The sequence below is a fragment of the Monodelphis domestica genome, chromosome 5 (assembly GCF_027887165.1).
Source record: "Monodelphis domestica isolate mMonDom1 chromosome 5, mMonDom1.pri, whole genome shotgun sequence".
Taxonomy (NCBI): domain Eukaryota; kingdom Metazoa; phylum Chordata; class Mammalia; order Didelphimorphia; family Didelphidae; genus Monodelphis; species Monodelphis domestica.
Window position 1 is genome coordinate 144,222,203 of NC_077231.1, and position 13,985 is coordinate 144,236,187.

Below are 13,985 nucleotides of genomic sequence, written 5' to 3' on the forward strand. Positions count from 1 at the left end.
TTTTAAAGAAAACATTAACCTAACTTGCATGAGAAGGGAAAGAGTGGCCTTATGGTTATTGTTATCACCATAGTACAATCTGAATAGCAGCATATTGATGGTCAGCTAGGGGATTATCTACCACTTAAAGAATTTTAGGAATGTTACTGGACAATCCTAAAAACAACTAGCATTTAATAGCAACTACTATGTGCCAGCCACTGTGCTTAGCATTTTACCAATGTTATATCATTTGATCCTTAAAACTGGAGGAGATAAATGTTATTATTATACCCTTTTACAGATTAGGAAAGTAAAGCAAGCAGAATTTAAGTGCTTTACCAAGGGTCATATAACTAGATAGTGTGAAAGTTTGCATTTGAACTCAGATACCCTTCATTCTTGACCCATCATTTTATTTTCTGTACAAACAAGCTATTTAAAATACTGACCTAGACTATAAAAGAATGTGATATTAGTAGTACAAGAGGAGTTAAAACAAGTGACAACAAAAAATAAAATGTGTAACTGGTGGAGTTGTGAATTGATCTAATCATTCTGCAGGGCAATTTAGAATTTCACCCAAGAGGCTATAAAAGAATCCTCATCCTTTGATCTAATCTGTCCCAAAGAGTTAAAAAAAGGGAAAGTACCTGCTTGTACAAAACCATTTATAACAGCCTATTTTGTGGTTGCAAAGAATTAGAAACTAAAGTGTTGTCCCTCAGTTGGGCAAGGGCTGAACAAATTGTGGCATATGGCCAGTGATGGGATACTATTATGCTATAAGGAATGATGAGTGGGATAATTACAGAAAGAGCTAGAAAGACCTACATGAAGTGGTACAGAGTGAAACAAGCAGAACCAGTACAACATTGGACATAGTAACAACAATATTGTGGAATGATCAAATGTGATAGACTTTGCTACTAAAAGCAATACAATGACCCAGAACAATTCTGAGGGATTTATATAAAAAAAAATTATCTACTTCCAGAAAAGGAACTGTTGGAGTAAGGAAGCAGATAAAAATCATATGATTTATCACTTGTTCATTCAAGTATATATTGTGGATTTTTGCTTTATAAATTTATTCACTTACAAAAATGAATAATATGGACATATTTTGTATGATAATATATGTATAACCCAAATTAAATTGCCTGCCAGGTCTGGAGGGAGATGGGAAGAAGGAATGGAGAAAATGTGGATCATACAACTTTGAAAAACTTGCGTGGAAATTTATTAAATTTTTAAAATAATAAAATTAAATTTAAAAGAATAGTAAGTAAAATTAATGGCATACAAAAGAGTGACCAAATATAAGAGATACAAGATGAGACATTTCAAGCTTTGTCACCTCTTCTGAAGTACTGAAACCAAATAATGTATGAGATATGAAACTGATGTGCAATATATGTGAAATTCAGTGGATCTTCCAATATAGAGAGGGTATCATGAGGTAGAGCAGCACCAGGATAATCAGGGATACAGAAAAGTTCATGATACCTCTTGTACATTCAGTGTTTCTTAACCTATATGGGATAGGGTCATCTGTATCAAAGTAGCTAAGAGCTCATTACCCTTTCAAATGTAGCCTATGTCAATTACAGGGTCAATATAGCTCTGAGACTTCCTCCAGGTCAGTTCTTCTACAAGGGTAGAAGAGAAAAGGAGGCAGATAGTAGGAGTAATTCAGGATTGGGGCATGGCAAATTATAAGCTGCAACAGGACAAGCAAGTGAGAAAATGGTAGGTTAATGACAAAGTAAGTTAGATGGTTCGTCAAAATTTTGAGATGGCCTAGAAAGAAGTAGTTAACTAGAGCAGAGGTGATGGATAAGAGATGTGCACATAAAACAACATGAGAGTAAATGAAAATAGAAGCTTGAAATTTCCATATTCTATTTTCTCTCTATTAACTATTAACTGATATTTTAAAGCTATTCTATTATTGAAAGATAGAAATTCATGGGATTCATCAAATGCCAAGTACATATAGTCCCCAGGAGGAGAGAAGAAGCACTTCCATTGGACTGCTGGGTGGAGGAGCAGATGAAGTAAGAAATGAACTCAACAATCTTAGAGAGGGAAAGGGAGTGTCCCAAGTACTTTGCTCCCCTCCAGCTCTGCTGTGTGTGAGCTACCCTGTGTTCTCCCATTGCGCTTCTGTGCAGAGGGGCATGTCATGTGAAAAACATGTTTTATGGCACAGTGAAGAGGGGGAAGGGAACAGCTCTACCTGAGTCCCTCTGCTTTTCTAGTAATGAACTCTAGGGGTTGGGGGTTTGGGAGAAAGGATATCCCCATACTCCCAGAGAGCACTCTGCATGCCATCTTTGGCATCCGTGCCATAGGTTCATCATTACTGATCTAGGTGAAATGAATAAATATTTGCAGAAATAATAATTGCCTAAATTAACAAAAGAAGAAATAGAATACTTAAATAATCCCATCTCAGAAAAAGAAATTGAACAAGTGATCAATTAACTCCTCAGGAAAAATTCCCAAAGTTCAGATAGATTCACTAGTGAATTCTATCAAACATTTAGAGAAAACTAATTTCAATACTATACAAAATATTTGACAAAATAAGCAAAGAAGGAGTCTTACCAAATTATTTTTATGACAAATTTGGTACTGATAACTAAGCCAGGAAGACCAAAAACAGAGAAAGGAAACTGAAGACAATCTCCTTAATGAACATAAATGCAAAAATCTTAAATGAAATACTAGCAAAGAGACAAGAGCAAATTATCACAAGGATTATTCACTATGATCAGGGGGGATTTATACGAGGAATGCAAGGTTGGTTTAACATTAGGTTTAACGTCCACATAATTGACCATATCAACATGAAACTAACAGATATTACATAGTTAGCTCAATAGATGCAGAAAAAGCCTTTGACAAAAATGCAACACCCATTCCTATTGAAAACACTAGAAAGTATGGTGATAGAAGAGTCTTTCCTTAAAATATTAAGTCTTTATTTAAAACCATCAGCAAGAATCATCTGCAATGGGAATAAATTAGAAGCCTTCCCAATTAGATCAGGAATGAAGTAAGGAGGCCCATTGTCACCACTATTATTTAATATTGTACTAGAAATGCTTGATGTAGCAATTAGAGAAGAAAAAGAAATTCAAAGAATTAGCTTAAGGAATGAGGAAACTAAACTGTCACTCTTTGCAGATGATATGATGGTATACTTAGAGAATCCTAGAAAATCAATTAAAAAGCTAGTAGAAAAATCAATAACATTAGCAAAGTTACAAGATACAAAATAAACCCATATAAATCATCAGCATTTCAATATATTTCTAACACATCTCAGCAGCAAGAGTTAGAAAGAGAAAATCCATTTAAAAATGACTCTAGACAATATAAAATATTTGGTAGTCTATCTGCCCAGATGAACAGAAATTATATAAAAATGATTACAAAACACTTTCTACAAAAATAAAACCAGATCTAAACTACTGGAAAAAACATTAATTGCTCATGGGTAGGAGGAGCAAATATAATAAAATGATATTCCTACCTAAATTAATTTACTTATTCAGTTCCATACCCATCAAACTACCTAAAACTATTTTAGTAAATTAAAAAAAAGATAACAAAATTTATCTGAAAGAACAAAAGATCAAGAATATCAAGGGAAGTAATGAAAAGAAATGTGAAGGATGGTGGCCTAGGAATACCAGATCTTAAATGTACTATAAAGCAATGATCATCAAAACAATCTGGTACTGGCTAAGGGGTAAATAACCTTAGGAGTCTTAAGTTTGATAAATCCAAAGACCCAAGCTTTGGGAATAAGAACCCACTATTTGACAAAATACAGCTAGGAAAATTGGAAAATATTATTACAAAAATTAGATTTAGATCAATACCTCAGACTCTATGCCAAGTTCAAAATGGGTATATTATTTAAACATCAAGAGTGATATGAAGTAGTTTACCTATCAGATATACAGGGAAGGAAAGAATTTAAGACAAATCAAGAGATAAAGAATATTACAAAATGCAAAATTAATAATTTGGATTATATTAAATTAAAAAGGTTTCTATACAAACAAAACCAATACAACCAAATTAGAAGGGAAGCAACAAACTGGGGGAAAATTATAAGAAAATTCTCTGAAAAAGGTCTAATTTCTCAAATTTACAAAGAAATAAGTCAAATGTATAAGAAATTAAATCATTTCCCAATTGACAAATGGTCAAGGGATATGAATAGGAAGTTTTCAGATGAAGAAATCAAAACTATCAATAATCACATGAAAAAATGTTCTAAATTCCTCCTGATTAGAGAAATTCAAATCAAAACAACTCTGATATTTTACTTTACAAATAGGAGAGTGCCCAATATGACAGTAAAGAAAAATAATAAATGTTGGAGGGGATGTGACAAAATTGGGACACTAATGTATTGCTGGTGGAGTTGGGAATTGATCCAACCATTCTGGAAGATAATTTGAAATTATGCCCAAAAGGCTTTTAAAAAATGCATGTCCTTTGATCCAGCAATAACCCTACAGGGTTGATATCCCAAAGAGAAAAAAAATGGGAAAGGTTCTATTTGTACAAAAATATTTATAGCTATGCTTTTTGTGGTGGCAAAAAAAAATAATGAACAAATGATGGGGTGTTCTGCAATTGGAGAATGACTCAAGAAAATATGGTATATGATGGTTATGGAATACTATTGTGCTATAAGGAATGATGAACTGATTGATTTCTATAGAATTGGAAAGACCTGTAAGAACTAATGCACAGTGAAATAAGCAGAACCAGGAGAACATTATACACAGTACCTGGGATGATCAAATGTGATTGACTTTGCTACTAAAAGCAATGCAATGATCCAGGACAACTCTGAAGGACTTATGAGAAAGAATGCTATCCACATCTAGAGAAAGAACTGTGAGAGTAGAAATAAAGAAAAAAAAAAACACATGATTTATCACTTGTTCATATAGGTATATGATTTGGGGTTTTGATTTTAAAAGATTACTCTATTACAAAAATGAACAATATGGAAATAGAATTTGAGTAATTGTGTATGAATAACCCAATTAAATTGTTTGTCAACTCTAGGAGGCAGGGAGGGAAGAGAGGAAGGAAACAACAAGAATCATGTAAGCATGGGGAAAAATTAAAACAAATTTTAAAAAATGTTTTTAAAAGGCTCTTACTCATCATAGAAGGAAGAAACTGATGTGGTCAATGCATACTAGTCTTTAAAAATAAAGAAAGAAAGAATGATGAGTCAGAAATATTAAGTAAAACATTTTCCAGTTTGACCCTTTTGGAGTTATAATAAAGTGAAATGGAAGGAAAGGAAGTAAAATAGGAGAGGTAGAGAAAGGGAAAGGAGAAGGAAGTAACATTACATTGTATTGGAATCCTGGAAAGGATTGGGCTACATGTAATTTGTATGTAAAGTACATGTCTAAATCTGCCATTCATAATTCAAAGGACTGTTATATTGGAAGCAGGGCTATATTTACAAAGTGAACAAAATACAGGCCTCTGTTTCAACACAATTATTAAAATGTCATATTGCTTTCTTCACTTTTTTATCAGAAGGTTTAGTCTGTGGATGGCCTTGGTTATTCCTGTTCTCCACATAGTTGGAAATGTTGCTTCATATAGATCAGTGAGTCATGATGAAAAAAATGAAAAGAATCATTAAATGAAGGTAGTTTTCATGGGAGTTTCCACTGAACTAGCAACTAAAAAGTTATTCTCAAATCATTGTAGACATCAGATTTTCCTTTTATGTAGACCCTTACATCAAAATCTCGTAACCAACTTTATTAATTGACCTCATGTATCTCCCCACTCCAAATTGCACTTAACTAAATTGATTTTCCTAAAGTACAGTTTTCATCACAACAACCACAAACATACACACAAGAAAAAAAGTTGTAGTGTCTGCACATCACCACTCTGATCAAATATAAATTCCTTTATCTAGTATTAGAAGTTCTTCTCAAACTGGCTCCTTCCTACATTTCCAGTCTTATAGATGACTCTCCATGCATTCAATAGTTCAGTTGTGTTGACCTAAATTTATTCTTCTCCTATTACATCTCCTCTCTTATCTCTAACACCTTGAATTGGCTGTCTACAACCCAATTCCTGCAAAACTCTCTTTTTCCTTTTACCTTTTATAAGCCCTGACTTCCTTCAAGTTTTATCTAAATTGACATCTTCTGCAAGACACATTTTTTGGCCTATCTATGAGTGTCTTCCAAATCAATGTTACCTTCCATTTGCTATGTATGCATCTTACATATCCCCACTTATAGACATGTCTTCTCCTTAGAATATAAGCTTCTTGAGAGCAGGGACTATTTTGAATTCAATTTGTATTCTCAGAGCCTAGCATAAGAATGTGCACAAAAATGCTTGTGGATTAATTTTTAATTATGGAAAAGTTTCTAATAGAAATTTCCCAAAGTTCAGTTTAAAAAAAATGTCAGAGAAAGGTAAGAAAGAGAAAAGGAATGGAGCAGTCTTTTTCTATATGAGGGATAGACTAGATAACCTAGTATTTCTTTTCAATCTTCATTTCCCATAATGATACTATTCTTAACAAACCAAATCTAAAAGAAATAGTCTGTAATCTAAACACCAGGTTCAGTGGGAACATTTAATTGCCTTTTATCCTTGGAAATGTATTTTTCAACAGTTTGTGATTAAAAGATACAATTAGAATGCTTATCTTTTTCTCTTTCAAAGAGAAGGTCATATTTCTGGCAGGGAGGAACTATAATGATTTTGCTTTCCTTTGCATCTGTAGTATGTTTCACCTCCTATCGCTATCTAATTGCAAACAAAGCTATCTTTGGAATGCATTATGGGACAGAAAACTAGTTGAAACATGAATCCTTTTTGGTGATGACTATATTCAAGGATAACTGAGACCTAAGAGATCTCTAGAAACAATGTTTAATAGGGAAATTTTTGCTATAGTATGGCACTTCAAAAATTAGTACATGTTATAGGCATGAATTTAGTCAAGATGTTTCAATTTGTAATCTTGTAATATCTTGCAGTATTTTTTCAAATTCTTTAGTTCTGGTTCTTGGCATGAGAGATCTTAAAAGGTAAACCAAAAATAAAGTCTCACATTCTACCTAAACAATTCATAATAATAATTGCAAGAAAGGGAAAACTCAGAGAATATAGAATTGTATTGTGTCATGTGTGTATGTGTGTGTTTTGAACAGCAACAATAACAAACACAGAGGCCAATACAGACAGTGCATTTCTATAGCCAACATACAAGGCAATGGAGTTACATCGTACTTTTAACTGTTTCAATAATAACAAAGCCAAATGTTATCCAATTTTGGCACAGTTGGAATATGTTAAAAAAAGAGGAGACATCAGATGAAAAAATGCTTGTAATACATGACTTTATCCACCAATTTATTTATTCACTCATCAATCACAATCAATCAAAATTTTCTCCTGAAATTTAAATGTAGCAGGAGAAGGGATCCAAGTATCCTTACGCAGAACAGTAAAATAACTATGCTTCTAAATTTCAGGGTTCATGGTCCATCAGGGCAGATATTTCCTTCTCTAGCAGCTATCAAAATTATAGTAGATTCTATTTTATGAGTTGTTTTGAATGAAAGAAAATCATTTCCCTAAAACAAATCTAACTTTACTTTTTTTATTGAGGACCCTACCATTTTTCTAGTCACCTAGATATGTAACCTTTGAGTCATTTATGATTTTTCACTATTACCCATTTTTATCCAATGGATTACAAAATTTTGATTATATGTTTATGCCATTTATATCACCTTTCCACCTCTTTCTACTGATGTGTCCATAAACTTAATTCAATTTCTATCAACAGCACTCAGTTCAGTGTTTGGTACATAGTAAGCAGTTAATAAATGATATTTGTCATTCATTGATTCTTTTCTGGATTATTATAATAGTTTTCTGTTTGTTCTTCTCTATCCATGTTCTCTCCTCTCCAATATATCTTCCACACAGCTGTCAAATCAATTTTGTGATAGCAGAATCACTGCATGTTACTCCCCATTTCAAGAAATTTCAGTGTTGGTATTATTTCTCTGATAAAAATTAAAATGTTTATATTTTAAATCTCATTCTACACTACTTGCCAGGCTAATTTCACATTATTTCCTCCTAATATATATTGCACTAAAATTGTCCTTCTTGCTGTTCTTGTAATATGGCATTCCATCTCATACTTTTCTTCTCCTAATGCCTCAACCCCTCTTAATTCTAGTGACTTACTTCTTTTCAGTATTTCCTTTTCATTCTGTACTTAGCTTATTAGTATATGCCCTTTGTTATAGACTCATTCATTAATTAGATTGTGAGCTCCTTGAAGGAAACAAATATATTTAACTTCTTTTTTATATCCCCAATGTCTCATACATAGTAAGCATTCAAATAATGTTCATGGAGTATATTTGTATATTTTATAGGCTGTCCCTCATTCCTAATTCTCTCTCTATCTCTCCCCCCAATGTCTCCAATGCCATTATCAAATTATTGTAGTCATTTAGTCATGTCTGATACACTTCATTACTACATGGACGATAGTAAGCAACTATTTTCAATGGAGTTTTCTTTGCAAAGATACTGGAATGGTTTGTCATTTGTTTCTCCAGTGGCTTAATGTAAACAGGAGTTCAGTAACTTCTCCAGGGTCACACAACTAGTAAGTGTCTGAGACTGGATTTGAACTCAGGTCTTCCTGACTCATGACACCTCTTCTAAGAAAGTTTTCCTGATTCTCTCACTTATCAATGTAGATATTTTCTTCCCAGGACAATGAGTATAAACATGTTGAGGACAGAGGCTAATTTTTTATCTTTGAATCACCAATGCCTGGCAGGTCACCTGATGCATAGTAGGCATTTTAAGGAGGGAAAGGAGTTTAATTTTTAAAGGGTTGGACTTGATTATTTAAGAGCTTAGTCACCAGGAATTTAATAAATTCCAAATGAATTACTAAAATCAGAATGGATCTTATGGCAGTTTATTTTATAAAAAAAGAGGTAAGATATTAAAGAAGAGAGAAAGAGAGGGAAAAGAGAGAGATCCTCTTGAGTCAGGCAGGAGTTCAGAGGTCCCTGCCAAGGAAAGGAGGCTGGTGCCTCCAGAAAGGCCAAGAGAAAAGGAGTCAGCCTTTTCACTCACCATGCATCAGTCCAGTCAGCAGATTCTTCTGCCCCTCTTCACCAGTCTCAACTCGAAAGCATGAAGAATTCACATCCAAAAGAAGTAGAAGTTCAAGTTGAATTCTGTTCCAAGAATCCCCACTCTGTGTCACACTCTCTCTTTTAAAAGGCATTTTCTCTTGCATCACTTTCTCTAATTACACGCCTACCAATCATAGCTGACACTGTGCTATAGGACTGCCCAGAAGGCAGTTAGCCGATTCTGATTCATTACCCACTATTGCACATGTGAGTCACAGACCTTCCACTTCATGATTAAGTGGGATATTTGTACTTTTGGTGATTGAATCTAAAAATAGGCAGGTCTCCATACTTAACTTTTAAGTAAGATGTTTACACTTATGGGGATTAAAATCTAAAAAGAGACACCAATTACAATTTAAATCTTCACAATCAGGGAAGAGCTAAGTACCTTCATTGTTACAATCAGGGAAGAGCGAAATCCAATCTTCACAGCATGTAATAAATACTTGCTTACCTAAATTGAATAAAATGAAGTGTGAGGCATCCACACACTCAAATTTCATGAGAGAATTTTGATATTAATGAGTACTGAAGGTTTCAGATTAGATCACAAGGCTGAGATTTGGAACTAACTTCATGTAATTCCCAAAGCAAATTTGGACCAGATATTTAAGTTCTCAATGCTTTGGATCATTGGTACATGAAACAAATCTCAAACTATGTACTTTTCTCCATAGGATGCCAAGAGGTTTTCTTAATCAAGCATTATAAATCACTATTATACCTTTCTAAAATAGTCTATTGGAATATTATTAGTAAAATGGATTTGATATTGAATATTTTCTGATTTCTTTACAATCCTTTATCTTTCTCTTTCTTTCTGCAGCAAAATTTTAGAATCTTATTTTTAGCAATGATTTGTTTTGACCTGATGCTGAAACACATTTCTACATCAGTTAAGGTTCTCTCCCACAGTGCTTCAAAAATTCCAGGATTTTGTTTCATTTCTGTTGATATTCCTTGCATTGATACAAATTATAACCCATTAACAATTCAATAGAGAATGTTCAAATATTGATATGGCTAAAAATATAATCAATGAATACTCAAGCTGGAGAGGACTTTCTCTGAAATTAGCTAGAATATCCTGACACAAGGGAACAACTCTTCTCCAAAATGGGCAAGAAAAACAAAATACTCAAACTAACATAAAGACAAAAATAGCTATAACAAAAAATACATTTTATATAAAGAGTAATGCATCTATAGCAGGAGTCATCAAGAAATTACATATAGAGCCTACTGAGTCCCTTCCCAAACTTGATGTGATTACAAGTGTGAACCTTAAAATTTCCCAGACCCTACTTCATAAGGAGCAACTCAGCCTTCATGGGAAGGACCATTCCAAATATTGTTAACTACTCCAACATCTATAAAGATTGGAGAAAAGGACTCTTGGATTCATTGCTCACATGTGAAGAAAGCATCTTCTGTTGAGACTGATTGACTGTATCTTATCACATGAATTGGAGATAATAATCCATAGACAAATGGATGCTGTTTTTTGAGAACACATTGAATTACTATTTTTTCCTTAATTTTTATTATTGCTTTTCTTTTATTTTGATTAGAATATTAGATTTTTTTTCATTTCTTATACTAAAGGCACACATAATTAATATTAATAATTTTTCTTCAGTAATACAAGTTAATATATATATACATATATATATACACATATATATATGTATATATATATATATTCTTGCTATAATATCAATGCATACCCAAAAGCTTTAAACTATGGGAACCTGCCATTTATTGATAAAATATTAAAGGACTGTGATTAATGTTTGTATCTGATTCCAGAAAATGTGATAAAAACAAGGAGCACAGACTTAAACCTGAATAGTGCCAAAAAGAGCACACAGGAAATAACAATGTGAGATTCGAGGTTGCGACATTTGATATATGTTAAGTTGTAGGACTTCCTCGTATCTACACACTTTGTGAAGTACTCATACAAGTACAAAATTTGACTATTATGCTGGCTCTCTATATCCCAGAGAATGTCAAAAATCAGACGAGGGAATGACATTTCCCTATCAAAAAAGAATTCTAATTCTTTTCCTTCTAATATTATGGCAACTTCCTGTAGGCTTGGCTGCAAATGGCTAAATGAAATATTACTGCATTCTGTCCTACAGACTTGTTAGAAACTACTTTAAATTGGACCTATACAAGGGCCTATTTTGAATTTTTTTCCCTTATGTTTTTGATTATTTTTCTTCTCTTTTAATAATTGACTCATACAACCCCATAACTTAACATTGCATTCTGAACTGAAATAGATGAATTTTTTTAACACCTAATTCAGGGGGGAATTATATTTTAATTTAAAATCTAAGAATTTTGATTTTTTGTTTAAGATTGTACTTTTATAAAAATCCAAGATTTTGATTTTTGTTCAAGAAAAGATCTTCAAAAAAGAAGCTTGAAACTCCTAAATCCAGAGAATGAATTGTTGCAGAAAAGGTGCAAAAAAACCTACACTACATCAAGAAGATCAAGAATGAACTTTGGGACTTCCAGTCAAGATGGCAGCTTAGAGAAAGCTAAAGTTCAGATCTCCGGAAAACCCTTCCCAACTGATCTCAAACTATAAGCTCCTAAGGTGCCGAAATTCAAAACGATCAACAGCATAGACCCTGGGAATCCTCCTCCTGGACCTGGACCTGGATCAAAAGGTACGGCCCCCCTGAAAAGCCAGAACACGAGACCACTCGGAACTAAGGGGTAGGAGCTCAGAGTCCAAGGTTCTGGGAAGCCTCAGCCCCTTCCCCCCCAGAGAGCAGGGTCATCTGAAACAACAGCAAACCTCAGGGCCGACAAATCAGCCTCACGGCCAGCTATTCTGAAGGCAACTTCTGGAAAGCAACCCGACCCAGTCGAGGGGGCACCTTAGCAGCAGGGAACCAGAGAGAACTGGGGGAGAGTGTGGCCCCGTGGTCCGACCCTTCCATTCCAGTTCCAGTGAATGTCATTGCCTTAAGGCATACTCAGTTTGACCCAGGGAAATCTCATAGAACCGACAATCTGCCCAGGACTAAAGCCTCTGAACAACAGACAGAGATAAGAAAAGATAATCCTCCACATTCAGAGATGGCAAACTCCACAGAATCACAGAAGCCCCAAAATCCCAAGAAAAATAAGAAGAAAGGGGCAACTTTGGACACATTCTACAGAGCCAAAATACAAAATACAGAGGAGATAGAAGACGATGCACAAGAAAATGTTCCGAAACCTTCCAAAGGAAATGGAAACTCTCCACAAACCCATGAAGAATTTGAATCAGAAATGACCAAAAAGATGGAAGCCTTCTGGGAGGAAAACTGGGAAATAATGCAAAAGAAATTCACACATCTACAAAACCGGTGTGAACAAACTGAAAAGGAAAATGAGGTTTAAAGGCCAGAATCAGGCAACTGGAAGACAACAATTGTGTAAAAGAGCAAGAATGAATAAAGCAAAGCCAAAATACCAAGAAATTAGAAGAGAACATAAAATATCTCACCGACAAGGTGACAGATCTGGAAAATAGAGGGAGAAGAGATAATTAAAGAATAATTGGACTTCCAGAAAAGCCAGAAATAAACACCAAACTCCACATCGTGATACAAGACATAATCAAAGAAAATTGCCCAGAGATTCTAGAACAAGGGGGCAATACAGCCACTGACAGAGCTCACAGAACACCTTCTACACTAAACCCCCAAAAGACAACTCCCAGGAATGTAATTGCCAAATTCCAAAGCTATCAAACAAAAGAAAAAATCCTACAGGAAGCCAGAAAAAGACAATTTAGATATAAAGGAATGCCAATCAGGGTCACACAAGACCTTGCAAGTTCTACTCTGAATGATCGTAAGGCATGGAACATGATCTTCAGAAAGGCAAGAGAGCTGGGTCTTCAACCAAGAATCAGCTACCCAGCAAAATTGACTATATACTTCCAAGGGAAAGTATGGGCATTCAACAAAATAGAAGACTTCCAACTTTTTGGAAAGAAAAGACCAGAGCTCTGTGGAAAGTTTGATACCAAAAAACAAAGAGCAAGGAATACCTGAAAAGGTAAATATTAAGGAAAGGGGGAAAATGTTATCTTCTTCTTTTACTCAAACTCTCTTCTATAAGGACTCCATTTATATCAATCTATGTATACTAACATGTGGGGAAAATGTAATGTATAAATAGGGGGTAAAGAAAGACCAAATAAATAATCTTTCTCACACAAAGATTCACATGGGAAGGGGAGGGGAAGAAAACTCCTATAAGAAGGAGAGGAAGAGAGGGTTTTTTACTTAAACTTTAATCTCAGGGAAATCAACTCTGAGAGGGAAAAACATCCTGATCCATTGGGATCTTGAAGTCTATCTTACCCAACAAAGGGTAGGAAGAAAGGAAAACCAAGGGGGGGAAGGGGAGAGGGAAAACAAAAAGGGAGGGAAAGAGAGGGGGAGTGGAGGGAAAAAAAGGGAGGGTCTAAAAAGGGAAACATCAAGGGAGGGGACAAGGGGGACTGATTCAAATTAAATCACTGGACTAAAAGGTAGAGCCAAAGAAGAAAAGGTTAGAATTAGGGAAGGATATCAAAATGCCAGGGAGTCCACAAGTGACAATCATAACTTTGAATGTGAATGGGATGAACTCACCCATAAAACATAGATGAATAGCAGAATGGATTAGAATCCAAAACCCTACCATTTGTTGTCTTCAAGAAACACACATGAGGTG